We start from the raw sequence: 13,408 nt of genomic DNA on the forward strand, positions 1-13,408 counted from the left end.
TGAGCATTCTCCTTTTGCTCTTTCTGGCAGTACCTGTCAAAGGGGTGTTCAAACTCGGTCCTGGAGGGTTTTAGTTCTCTCCCTGTTTCAGCATACCTGAATCTAATGGTGATGTCGTCACCAAGGTTGCGAAAAAGCCCAATAACGAGCCCTTCATTGCAATCAGGTGTGCTGCAACTGGGAGAGACTTAAAACCCTGCAGGATAGGGACCCCCGAGGACCGAGCTTGGACACCCCTGACCTATCCCAATAAGTGTCAATACCAAGTGTGGTTTTTTTTTTGACTTAATTTTAAGCTGAATCATCATATAGTGACCTACGTCTGCAGAAGATCCTGATTGAATTGGTATTTTTTCAATCTAAAAAAGAACACGTTGGAGACTACCCGCTATTAGAATATACACTCAAAGCAATTTGGATGCTGTGTCAAATGTAAATTACATAAAACTATATATCACTCCCAAGAGAACGTCAACAAATTAAAAGTTGGAACGAAAGCAACAAAAACCTGAAAAAGTCATGAGCACAAATCAAAAACAACGAGAGGAGCATTTGGCAGCTTGTTGGGTTAATAGGCAACAGGTCAGTAACATAAGAGGGTATTAAAGGAACTTTTCAGAGACGCACGGCCTGGGATTTGAAACTGGGGTTGTACTTATTTGCAAAACAAATTTTTGAATTACTTCCAAATAAATGTTATCAGTACCTCAACAGCCAGATATGTTTTATCCATCAGGATACCATAGGGGTTTGTTGTAAAAAAACAAACAAAAAAAAAAAACCATTAGATATCATGCATACACAAAGTATTAAAAAGACATCAATGAGACTGGCCGGACATGTGCTCAATTTTGCCTCATTACAATGAATACAGGTCTGGTGGTTCATCGTAGGAGTCAGTTGCACATTTGCCATCCTGCGGCTGCACACGTCCACTGGAGCTGTACCACCGCTGAAAATAGTCCCTCGTAAATGCAAAATTTACTGCTGTCTGACCAGCACTTGTTGAAAACTACTGCGTTCAGCTGCTTCGGGATATTTTCAAGTTAACTCAAATAAAAACTACCTGGTGAGCATGAACCTTTTTGCCAAATATTCTAACTTGTTTTTCATTGTGTCAAAACAATCCATTAATGCACCATGTGACTTGCAAAACATTTGATAATTGTTGACTTGTTCCGAGGTAATTTGTTGCAAACTCTTTATTTCATGCAATACCTGAATTTCATGACATTTGAAAAGCTGCAAACATGTTGGGGGGAAAAAAAAAAAAACAGAGTGAAAGGCAAACCTGGGTAACAGTTCTGTAATGAAGGGAAATATTTCAGGTTAAGATGTGTGCCGCACTGTTGACCAGAAACCCCCCATTGTCTGTGTCCTGTGTCGGCATGGCGCTTGGAGGAGGTGTGTGTGTGTGTGTGTGTGTGTGTGTGTGTAGGTTGGGGTGGGGGGGAGCATAGGCCCCACACAGTGGACCTTTGTGAAACTCTGCCCATGCAGCCAGACTGAATGGACTCTTTTTACACTTGTGTAAACCTAGGGGCGTCTCCGGCATGGAGGCCACGCCCCTCTGACCCCTGACCCTCACCTCTGACCTTTGCTGGATTTGGTCGGGAGGTACTTTGGTCACCATGTGCTCATGTGCAAAGCCAAAAATCACTCAGTTGGGATCTTAGTTTGACCACTATCAAATGCACAGTATTGTTGAAATAACTTGTACTTTACTACCTAACAATTGATCGCATACCTGTGAAACAGGAACTTTCGACACTAATTCATACATCTTTTTTTCTTTTTTTTTTTTTAAATGTAGAAAAGTAAATCTTTGTGTCATATAAAACTGTGAAAACAAAATTCAAAATCTGCTTTTAAGGTTTCAATCGTCCGAAATCAGCTGAGCTCAAAGCTCCCTGACCTCCCGATGACCACAATCTTTTTGTGTTTACTGAGTTACGAGTTTTCCCACTTCCAGACACATAGAGAATGGCCAAACCTGCCACAGGTTAATGGGGGAAATGGCTGTTGACCTAGGTGTTTTATTTACCAAGTGCCTGTTTACTTCTCCATTCCAAGCCTTCAGCTGCACCCTCAGAGGACAAACTACAGCGCTTAAGAGAATCCTCTGGATCAATACTTCTCTTGTCTTGAATGGCAAAAGAATGGCAGCCTCACAAACTGGACTTGTTTGGTCAGTTTCAGGTGAAGAGTATCTTGATCTTAAGACTCTGCAATCATTTCCTCACTAAGCAATGCTCAACTAACTGCCGGCATTGTGGGAAACTTAGTTATCCCAGGGATGATAAGGTTGCTGGTGACAAAGACAATAAATTAGAATTTGCAGATAGAGTGCACTTTTCACCCCAGGAAGCAATAATAATGAAATGATTCATGGTATTATAGCATCCAACAAGAAGAAGCAACTTTTGCTGTTAAATGTTATGTTCATCTTCAAATTATTCCTTATTTTGGCACTTTGTCAGGGGCGAGACAGCCTGAATAGCTGGGTTGGGTCACATAGCCTTAAGGAGCACTTTAACTGTTTTATTGCCTCCTATAGTAGATTGAAGACTTTGAAACACGAACATAACTTTTGAGGAGGAAAGACTGAACGGAACGTGGTGAGGGTGTAAGAAAAAAAAATCCAGCCACACCAATACTGGTGCTTTTTCGGTCTTCTTTTAAAACATTGGGCTTTTGTATGTGGTGTTCTTTTGTTTTTTTTCCACAAACTCCAGTACCTTTCATTGATTGGGATTCTGATTTGTTATTTTCTTCCCACATTGTTTTCTTTCACACACTGTTTTTTTTTTTTTAAATAGATCACTGTGAAGACCTGAACCATCCAGTTTTATGTTTCTGTTGTAATGTTGGATTTAAAAGTCGATTTCAAAATTCTGAAATTATGTAAACCATTATCAATGCAGTGTCACCCGCTGACCTTGCAGTATCACTTTTCAATAATGTTTTCATGACCAGTATAAATAGTTTTTGCAAATTGAAACAAACAAAAGACCCATTGCTCTAAAATTCATTAAGTCATTAGTTTTAGGGTTTTTTCGAGGCTGCCTGTTTTTACTATCGTATGTGACGTTTATGTTTTGTATTTATAATGAAGAACAATGCTAATCTTCTATAATCTGTCCCGTGAATGCATCCTCTAAAAGCAAAGCACAAACCTGTTGTGCCCGTATATGTATGCGTGTGACAAACTGTCACAGTGACACTGTTGTTTTTTCCGGGTGAGGCAACATCAACTTGATGATTCATTCCTGCTTTAAGTTTGTGTTTGTTTTATTTGGTTGTTGTTTTTAACCATGAGTGGTGATTATTTAGAGCAAAAACAGGAACAACAAAAGGAAAAGAAAAGACATGGATGGCGGAGAGCAGAGAGATCCTCTTTTAGTTCAACCTTTCGTGCGTTACTCCGATCTTCACTGCATTGAGAATGTGCTGCCTGCTCATCGTTTTTTCAAACGCCATTATTTTTATTTGAGAAATGTGCATCGATAAACCTGATTGTAAAAGACAAGGGGGTCGAGAGTTCATTCCATCTCTACTCGGTGATTATATTAATATCATCGCTCACATTTTGAATTGAATTGTCAGTCCTTAAATAAAAAGCTCCTTTGAAAGCTGTTGAGGCTCAGACAGGTGATACGCAGCTAAGGAGTCTGGCACAAACTTGCACAGACAAACACAAAACCCCACATGGACTTTGGTGGGGTAATTTTCTCATTAATAATTAACATATTTGAACCCATTTACACTCATCACCGATGTCAGCTGATCTCCTCGGTTGATGAAATCACGACACGAAAGTGGTGGTCTGAGAAGAGAGAGCCCCACTTTACAATCGGACGGGAGATAAATCCTCCCTCATGCCTCAGGTGCTTCTTATTCGCGGTACAGTAAGAGCAGTCGAGATAGGCAGTGAGCGATATAACGGGATTTTACTTTGCGTCAAATGCAACCGTTCTTCGGGGATTCCTATCACCTTTGATCAGACCCGTTTGAAGGTACGTGAGCCTTTATTAATGTGATTTAAACAGAAAAAAAATGGACAGAAAAAGCAATTTCTTTTTTGCATTTATTCCATTATTAAATAGCATCCGAGGTGATTCAGAAATCTAAAGTTAAAAAAGCAAGTACATATGGTGATCGATACGCAAGACAAGTGGACGCCTGAAAGCCGAATTCCACTCTCGGCAACAAAACTTACGCAGTGAGCAGGTCAAGTGAAGCAATGCGGGATATTCTCCAAGGACAATACGGTACCGTACCTTGATATCTGTGTAGTTGAATATTCAAAAGAAAAACGTTTACTCTGGTAGTAAAGTGGCTCTCATCTCCGACATCTAGTGCCACTTGAAATGGTGCTAATACATGAGGGTTTTTTTTTTTTCACATTGTTGCTTTCTGACATACAATTGTGTGGTTTTGAGAGAGAGGATATGTTTTTCTTACGAGACTGTCATTAGACTCTCTTTGGTATTTTTAGTTGTGGTTGAAATTACAGTGTGAATCAGGAGACACCTTGTTTAAAATTGCTTCCATTACATTTACTTTAAGTAATGTGTACATTCACACCCAGACGTTCAAATAAATGGTTCATTATGTACCTTAAGTCAGGGGAGAATTCTTTGACTTTTCCAAAAGGTGTTGATAAAATACGATCTGATTTGGATTCCGGTTAGAAATGTAAAGAATGATGATATGCTGGACCCTGAACATTTGCAATTTTTCATGTCTGCATTCAACAAATGAAAACAACAACAAGAGCAATCAGAGATTTCTGGTGTCTGCCAATGTATCAGTGGGGAAAATTTGGTGAAAATCTGTCATGTAGTTTTGACATATTCCTTAAATGCCTATAAAAATGAAATCCAGATCCAGAATCCGGATCCGGATCACCCCCAAAATTTTATAAAATCGTCCATGGTCTAATATCTATCTGTGGTGAAACTTTCGACAAAATCCGTGCAGTAGTTTTGACGTAATCTTGCTAACAGACATACATAAAGACAAACAAATCTTAGAACAATTACAATGGTAGCAGGAGATTTATGTGAAACATGTAAACAAATCTTGTGCAGAATGAAAAACAAACGTCTTCAAGAGAATTCTAAATTCACTGGAGGAGCCCAGTTGAGATTTGATTGAAACCAGGTTTCACTTTTCAGTGCATGTTAAATAACTCAATAAAGGCAATATATGTGGGAACGGGTGAAAGGTGCCGTAAATAACATTATTACTGAAATTAATTGTTATCATCAACTTCAGCGACTATTGTGTTTATTATTCCACATGTAGTTACAGTATCTTTTTCTTCTGCTTAATTGAGGACACATTTTCTGAAAACACTGTGTTATTGTTCGAAAATTGTATGACAATATAGGAAAATCTGTGTCTACATGGCGAGCATGTTTATGCCAGTAGATTCTTTAATGTATAAGGATAAAAAGAAAAAAAAACTATTATATCTTCATTTATCTTATGTCTGTCTGGAATTTGGACGTGGACATAATATCTGTGTTCAGATTATGCGCTAATGGTTGATGGAAACATGAAAGAATTGTCTTTGAGATTGTATTGCATATTGTAAGTGGATGTATACTTTCTCTGTTAGAGTCCAGAAGCGTGGGCATCTCATAAGCAATACATTACGTCGTACAAATCTGAACTCGCCAAATCTTTGCTCCTGCTTGGAAGAAAAAAAAAAACAACTAAAACATACCTCAATCATATGTCTCGATCTCACGCACAGTTATTCTTTTTTTTGGAGTCTCATCAATATGCTGAATTTAATTCTCTCTCTCATGAGGCAGAAAGACTGTGTTAACCAACCAAACCGCCATATCCACTGAAACTACACTACCACACAGTTGAGATATCAGTTAAATACTTGAATAAAAGGACTGAGTAATACCATTACAGGAACACACACACACACACACACATATGCACACTTCAATTTCTTCCCAGTGACACTGTGTGAATTTGTTTGTCTACCTGTGTTCAATTGCCCTCGGTTTGATTCCCTCCATCCTTTCTTGAAGCGCTGCTTAATAGCCTCTTTCCTTCCAGAGGAGATTGCATGGACATCTTGGAAGGGCCAAAAAGCCCACAGATAGACTAGTTTAGTGCTAAGTCCGTGTACTTAAATTAATCTCACATCACTGTAATGAGTAAGAGAAGGACTCGATGGTGAAATGGTGGGTGAAGAAATAAATGTGGAGAGACAGGCAGTAGGGAGGGGAAAACGACGCCACGAGAAAAAAGGGGGAAAAAAAGCAAGAGAAAGGCGATTGAAGAAAAGATTAAAACCTTGGTCCAGTCATGGGTATAATGTTTTAGCTGATTCGATATATGGCTTTATAAATGGTCTTTACTTCACCTGGAAATACAAAGTAGAGCAGCCCAAAGAGGAGCCGTTGACACACAAATACACTGATTGCAGCAAATCAGTGAAGGTGCTGAGCAAATCCATCAGCTCAAGTATCATTTCCATCCATCCATCTCCTGTACTCACCTTCTACAGGCGAAGGCAGAGGGGCAGAGATGTTTAATCCATCCATTCCTGCTTTGTTGAAGTTACTGTCAAAGGCAACTTGAGCAATCTGACAGCCTGGAACAGGTCGCCAGTCCATCACCGTTACATATAATTGCACACGCCCTTATGCAATTTAGAGATACCAATATATACTTAATAACGTATGCCTTCAGATTGCGGGAGGGAGGTGGAGTACCTCGAGAAAGACACAACATCCCTACCGTTGAGTCACCTTGCTGTGAGGCAAGAGTACTAACCATTACAAACCCAGCATCAAACACAAAGGCTAAAACACCCAGACCAGTCGGAACCTCCTATCTGCATGTGAATTCATGTGTTCACGGCTACTTCCACCTTTTCCATGATTACAGATCGTTCCCAGTATGATCAATGTGAATCAAGTAAAGTTGGGTTGGGATTACTATGAAATGGAGAAAATACACAATTCGCAAATACAGGCAACGGTTTGGTGGGGGATCATTCAGGTTGTCATTTGTTCCACTGACATTCAAAATCTGGCTCATATGAACATATGAATGAAGTCCATCCCAGGACTTTGAGGTTTGTTTATTTGGGTTTGTTTTTTTAATAAATTATTGTATTTTGGGAGTCAACTGTGAAGAACATCCACCGATCAGCCTCATGTGGGTCAAAAACAAATATGAAAGGTTGGTCCATTGCACATGAACAACTTCTTTTGTTTACCACCTCGAAAAGAGAAATGCATCATGAGCAATACATGCTGCAAGCAGAGTTTAGGAGTATTTGAAAGAGTCAAATCCAGAAAATACAGCAAAACTCACATCGGAAATAGCAAAGGGCACACTTTACTAAAGATTACACTAAAGGTGGTAACCATTTGCTAAAAAAAAAGTCTCCTAAGACTGAACCTGATAGTATGATAGACCTACAGTGCATATGATAATACAGAATTTCTTTATTTTGACGTAACTAATAATGTGTAACTTTCTCTTGCTCTATCATTGACATAGTCAGAGACTGTGCTGCAGCTGCTATGTCTGAGAGTATTTTTCTGTGAGAGTCCAATTTCAGATCTACAGCCTGAGCATAACATTTTGTAATGAAATACAAGATGGTAGAACATCTAGCTTTGTCCTGATTAAATGCTAAGCTGCCATCAATGCGCCACCAAGACTACCTCACAGCAAAGCCCTTCCACTGAAATTAGGTGATTATGCCCGACTTGCCACTCGAAGGCAGTGCATTTGCAATAACAACAGAACAAAGCTTTGGAAAATCTGAAAAAATAAAATGAATTGCTTTTTCTTTTTCTTTTTTTTTTTTAGAAATATAGAAAAAATAAGAACATGCATAGAGAACGGAGAAGGAAAGGGTTTTTAATCCGGCATATAGGTTTAGTTCGGATGACTTTTTATATAAGGGTATAATGTAAAGAGATTGGTTTATATTTCTAACTCGAGACAGATCTATTGTTCCACTGTAAAGGCCATTAACAGCCACGAAATGCTCTTGACTTCACAAACCAATGATTGAGCATCTTAACAAGCCATCCTACATTGACAAGCCGGTTGTTTTTTTGAGTTTTTTTTTTTTTATGATGCTGCAGGTGGAATGAAAATGCAGAGCTCCTCAGAGGATAGTGTCACAGTTGGAGAAACGTGTGAAGTTAGCAGTCGTACTTTTCCCATTTAACAGCCAATAAGACAGACCCGACTGCTGACACAAATCAAGAGCTGAGCCGTGTCACGGCAGCACAAGACATGACACAGACATGACACGCCTGACATCCATTATTATACTCCCAGAATACCTGTGACTGATGCTGTGGAGATGGAAACTTCTCATGTCATACAATGTTGGAGGCGGCACAGTATTTCCAAACGCAAGCCGTGCGTTTCCCTTTCTTTCTTTTTACGCTACAGTCAACTCGACTGATGCCCGAACATGAAGCGGCGCCGGGTGTAGACGCTTCAGACGAGATAGTTAAATCGCCTGTGCTCCTTTCCGTGGCAATATTGCAGGAAACAATCACCGAAAACAGAAACAGTCGGGAAAATTATTGTTGTTTATCACAGTCAGAGTCTGAGAGAACTTTGAAGACTCACCTTCTTTGTGGGGAAAGCTTCTCGGCAGATGACATTCACTTGCAAATGTTTCTCCCTGATGGGAAGCTTGAAAAGGCTGCAGATGATGGAGGTGTTTTGAGGTTTGTTTCTGTCAGGATTTTTGTATTTTTTCTTCTTTTTGCCCTTTGGGAGACAGCTCAAAGTTACAACAATACCTGTTTCATGAGTTGGCACAACAAGTTGTAGAGTAGGGTAGGGCCAAAGAAGGCGTCAGAGTGGTCTTGATTGCCCTTTGTCACTAAAGTGAAAGTCACGATGTTGATAAAACAGCAACCGAACACGACCAACCATTCACAAGACTTATTCAAATCCAGAGGGAGTTTCCCAACAATAAACGAACCAGACTCAGCTTTTGTAATGTATTATCTTTGAAATTTGACCTGAGGACTGACATAACCTTAACTGTTAATTCTCGATCCAAACATCATCGCATCTGTGAATCAGCTACTGACAGACGGGAATATAAACAAACCTGAAAATACATTGTTTGTTCATTATTATGGATACCGGTGCCTTTAATTGCCTTTAACAATAGTCATCCATCCATTCATTTCCTATCCAACTCAGGATGGTAGAGGGCAACAAATCAGAGACAGACGATCACGCACATTCCCATTCACACCTATGGTCAAATTAGAGCGACCAGTTGATCTCAAAAACATCTTCTTGACAAGGAAACCAGGGTATAACTAGATAACCTACTCAAACAGGAAGAACATGCAGACTTAAAGTCAGGCCTTCTACCAGACATTAACCAAGGATCTTCTCACTGTGAGGCGAGAATGGTTGAATTCACCACTGAGCAGCACATCAATAGTTCGTTTTGAAGAGTGGAATGATGGTTTACCTCCTCTTCTTTCCAGGAAATGGGAGTTCACGCTTCTCCATTCCCCCATGAGTTTTTTGGTTGTTTTTTTTTTTTGCCTGGTGTCCAAAAGATGAAATGATATGTTGTATTGCTTCAATCCAATTTTTAACAGATGCCTACTTTTGTATAGTTACAGTATATGACTCTTTTCTTTTCTTCTAATTGTCCCTGTTGGCCACTTTATTGTGTTTGTTTGCACACGTTATGATTAAAATAACTAGTGGCAAAATAGGCTATATCCATCAGTTTGTATAATTGATGCTGCATAGAAAAAAGAAGATGGTATTACCTTACTAGCTAGTAAAAAAAAAAAAAAACTCATAATGTGCACATAGCAGAATTACTGTAGTTTTGCTATAGCAAATTATCTGAGCTGTCAATATTGTGTTTCACAGTCTTACGACATTTGGGTTGTGTTTGCACTACAATGAGGAGGAAAAAATGCACCCAGCAACAAACTAGTCTCAAAATGATGAGCTCATGTTTAAATGTTGCTAATTTACCATACGGGTTTTGGACATAGGTGGATATTTACGTTATTTACAGTCAGCTCAGTAAGAGAGTCAGCAACTCTGCAGCTTACCAATAAAAAGGAACATTTCTGGAGCACAATGAGGTTACATTAGAAATTACACTCGATGGCGTACGTGTGTGTGTGCGTGTGTGTGTGTGTGTGATCACTACACCACCCACGACCTATTGCAAGGCCACAGCTCTCTCTCATTCAGAGAAAAGAAAAGCGCTACCTCTCCTCCCCTCATCACATTTTTCTTCATCTCGTACCCCATCCTACAAAACACACACAAGATGGAGGACCCCAGCTGTCTTCGGAGGTGCCCAAACTTCTCCCCCCTCTCCCCTCTTTCCTCATCGTTTCGGCTGTTTCTCAGTACACCGAACTCAGAGCGTCTCATCTTATATTTACACCATAGGTTAAACCTTACTAAATGTAAAGATGTGTGAACAAACAGTATGTAAGATCTCAAACCCTGCTTCCTATTGTACTGGGTGGAGGCAGTGAAGCTCTTGTGCCCATAGTGCTTAACCACTGGACCGATGGCAAACGACACAGTAATCACCTTACAGTGTTCCTGGTGTTCCTCGAAAAAAAAAGGCCTGGTCACCACAGGGAAGCTCCTCACAGCTAATCCTTTAGCACATCTCTCTCTCTCTCTCTCTCCCTCTCTCTCTTTCTTTCTTTCTTTCTTTTCTCTTTCACCCTGCATCCAGTATCTAAGGAGGAACCATTTGTGATTCATGTATCCTTAAACCCAGTTTATTTTGAAACCGCTGCAACCTCTGACTTTCACCAGGCACATATTGTATCTGGTTTGAGCTGTATTGGCTATTTTTTTGTCACCCTGAAACTCTAGATTATATGAATTGTTCGATATTCCTTTTATTTGGTAGACTAAATATTTAGCAATCAGTTTGTGTTTCTTTTGGGGGGTGGGGTGGGTATACAGTTTGCAGAATTTGCACAAAACCTGTCACAGGAATATGACATGAACTTTTTACATTTACAAAGTCTTAACTTTATCATGTTATGTGTAGTGTGTATGTCCATCGTCAACCCCCCTCAAAAAAATAAAACAACTAAGGAGATTTCAAGAAGCTATTTACACACACAGAATAAATTGACACACAATGGCCACATCTTTCATGACATATCTAGGTATCTGATTTCTTGGTTTCACCGATATTTCATCTGAAATAACACTGACACGAAAATCTTTTTTGCAAGCTATACCTGACTGAAGGAGCAGTCCAGTTTTAATTTACCTTTACGTTCATTTTTTGGGGATGTAGCTTTCTGTTGTGCTGTTGAGTTGCATAATGTTGAGATGACGTAACAGAGGGAAAATACCTTGTTACTAAAATGCCGTAAATTTTTCCAGATTTGTTTTCAGCAGATTTTTTTTTTTCTGACTCAAGCACAAGTGAAACACATCAGTGCATGTTGGACACGAGGGCGGGAAGTCAAGGAGCCTGAGGCCACATTTACACGTACCTGGGTATTTGAATAAAAATGTGATATTTCTCTTCATTTGGGCCTTGTGTGTTTACACATAAACGCAGCCACGACTCACAGACGACAAAGCATGAAAACTCCTGCCACACTGGAGATCTGGATAAACTCTGTGTCTCTGATTGCATCTAAATGGGAAGTAGGCAGATATTTACGTCACAATTCGTGACATCGGGTGCGTCCGAATAGTCCCTCCGATCTCCTTTCCTATATACTTTTCCTCAAACCCCGGAAGTGTTCAAGTGGCGCCCATGATAAAGAACAATCGGATTCTCAATAAGCTAAGGAAAAGAGGCTCAATGATTACTTTATATGCTCCTTTAGCATAGGAAACACTGATGCATCCTTTACCAAAGGAGACGAGATCCCACGATGACTCAAAGCAGATCATGTTGTTACCAATTCAATAATTTGCCTTGAACAACTTGAAATAATGTATAACCCAGATCCCGACTATGAATGTCACGCGGATGTTGTATGACAAACAGGGTAAAGTAAAGTTTTTGTGCAGCCACTCAGTTTGCATTGGTTATTTATTCCTCTGGCAGCAGTTTCACTTCAGCTCCTCGTAGCCCGGCAGCCTCTTTTCCTTTAATTTCAATTCAAACCTTGTGATATTTGAGATTATATCAGCAGTTAGAGGCACAGAGGAAAGTGGTAGAAATGCGCTCTTTGTAGTTTTTTTTACCACGGCAGGAGTCACTAACCTGCGCCGCTGGCGGATTATTATTATGCCACCTAGTGAAAGTGTGGTCCGATTGTCACAACAACGTGATCGCCTTTCCCCAACTCCTTTAGGAAGTCTCCTAACACCTTTCCTTAATCCCGTGATGTCAACCATGGGGTTAAGGACAAGTGGATAGGAAAGGATATAGGAGGGACTGTTCTGAAGCACTCATTGTGGGTTTTTTTCCAGGATTCTGATTGGCTATCATGGCTTCATGCTTCTCACTACACTGCCCCCGACAGGTTTGGCATGCTCATAGTAGCTCTGAAGCAGGTCGTGTCAATGAAGATCTTTGGTAAAAGTAAAGAGGTAAATATAATTGTTATTTTTATTTTTTTAAACGTGGGTATGTGTAAACGCGGTCTGAAACAAGAGACAGTGTGAGACTTTAAAATTAAACAGGAAACAGAAAATACCAGGCTTTAAGCAGGCTTTCTTACACTTTTATTGGCACATGTAGTTAAGTAGACAAAGTCAGTACTTTTACCACCTTTGTTGAGGTGTGACAAATATCCAAACATGTCCAATAGCATATATGAGAGAAGCAGAATATGAGGAAAGATCGTGTGTGTGTATATATATATATATATATATATATATATATATATATGTATATAATGATCTTTCCTTTAAATTTCATCAAATTGAAGAAGCTGATAACGAGAAAGAGACAGGGTACACACAGTCCTTTATTTTCCCCCGATTACAGAAGAAAAATCTTATAAATATAGACAATTAAAACAAATCATGGGTTCACCATTGTAGTGGCTTACAGAGAATAGTAGACGAAACTTGCAGGATGCAGGAAAAACAAAACAAAACAAAACAAAACAAAAAACCCTTTCCGCTGAATGCATTTTAATGGCATTTCTCAGCTATTCAAGTACTCTGGCAATTGGCACACAGGATTCCCAATGCGATATCACACAACAGAACAACAAAGAGGAAATCATCCCGGCTCTGAAGGTTGTCAATAACTACCAAATGACTTGGTGCCGAGAGGATGAGCCTTGAAAACCTGGATGTTACAGCTGAAGCCAAACACACAATTACAGTGGTGCCACAGTGTAGCTCCTCCATGAGTTTGTTGTGTGTTTTTTTTTTTTTTTTTGTAATAATTGTTGTC

The sequence above is a fragment of the Lipophrys pholis genome (assembly GCF_963383615.2).
Source record: "Lipophrys pholis genome assembly, chromosome: 16".
NCBI lineage: Eukaryota > Metazoa > Chordata > Actinopteri > Blenniiformes > Blenniidae > Lipophrys > Lipophrys pholis.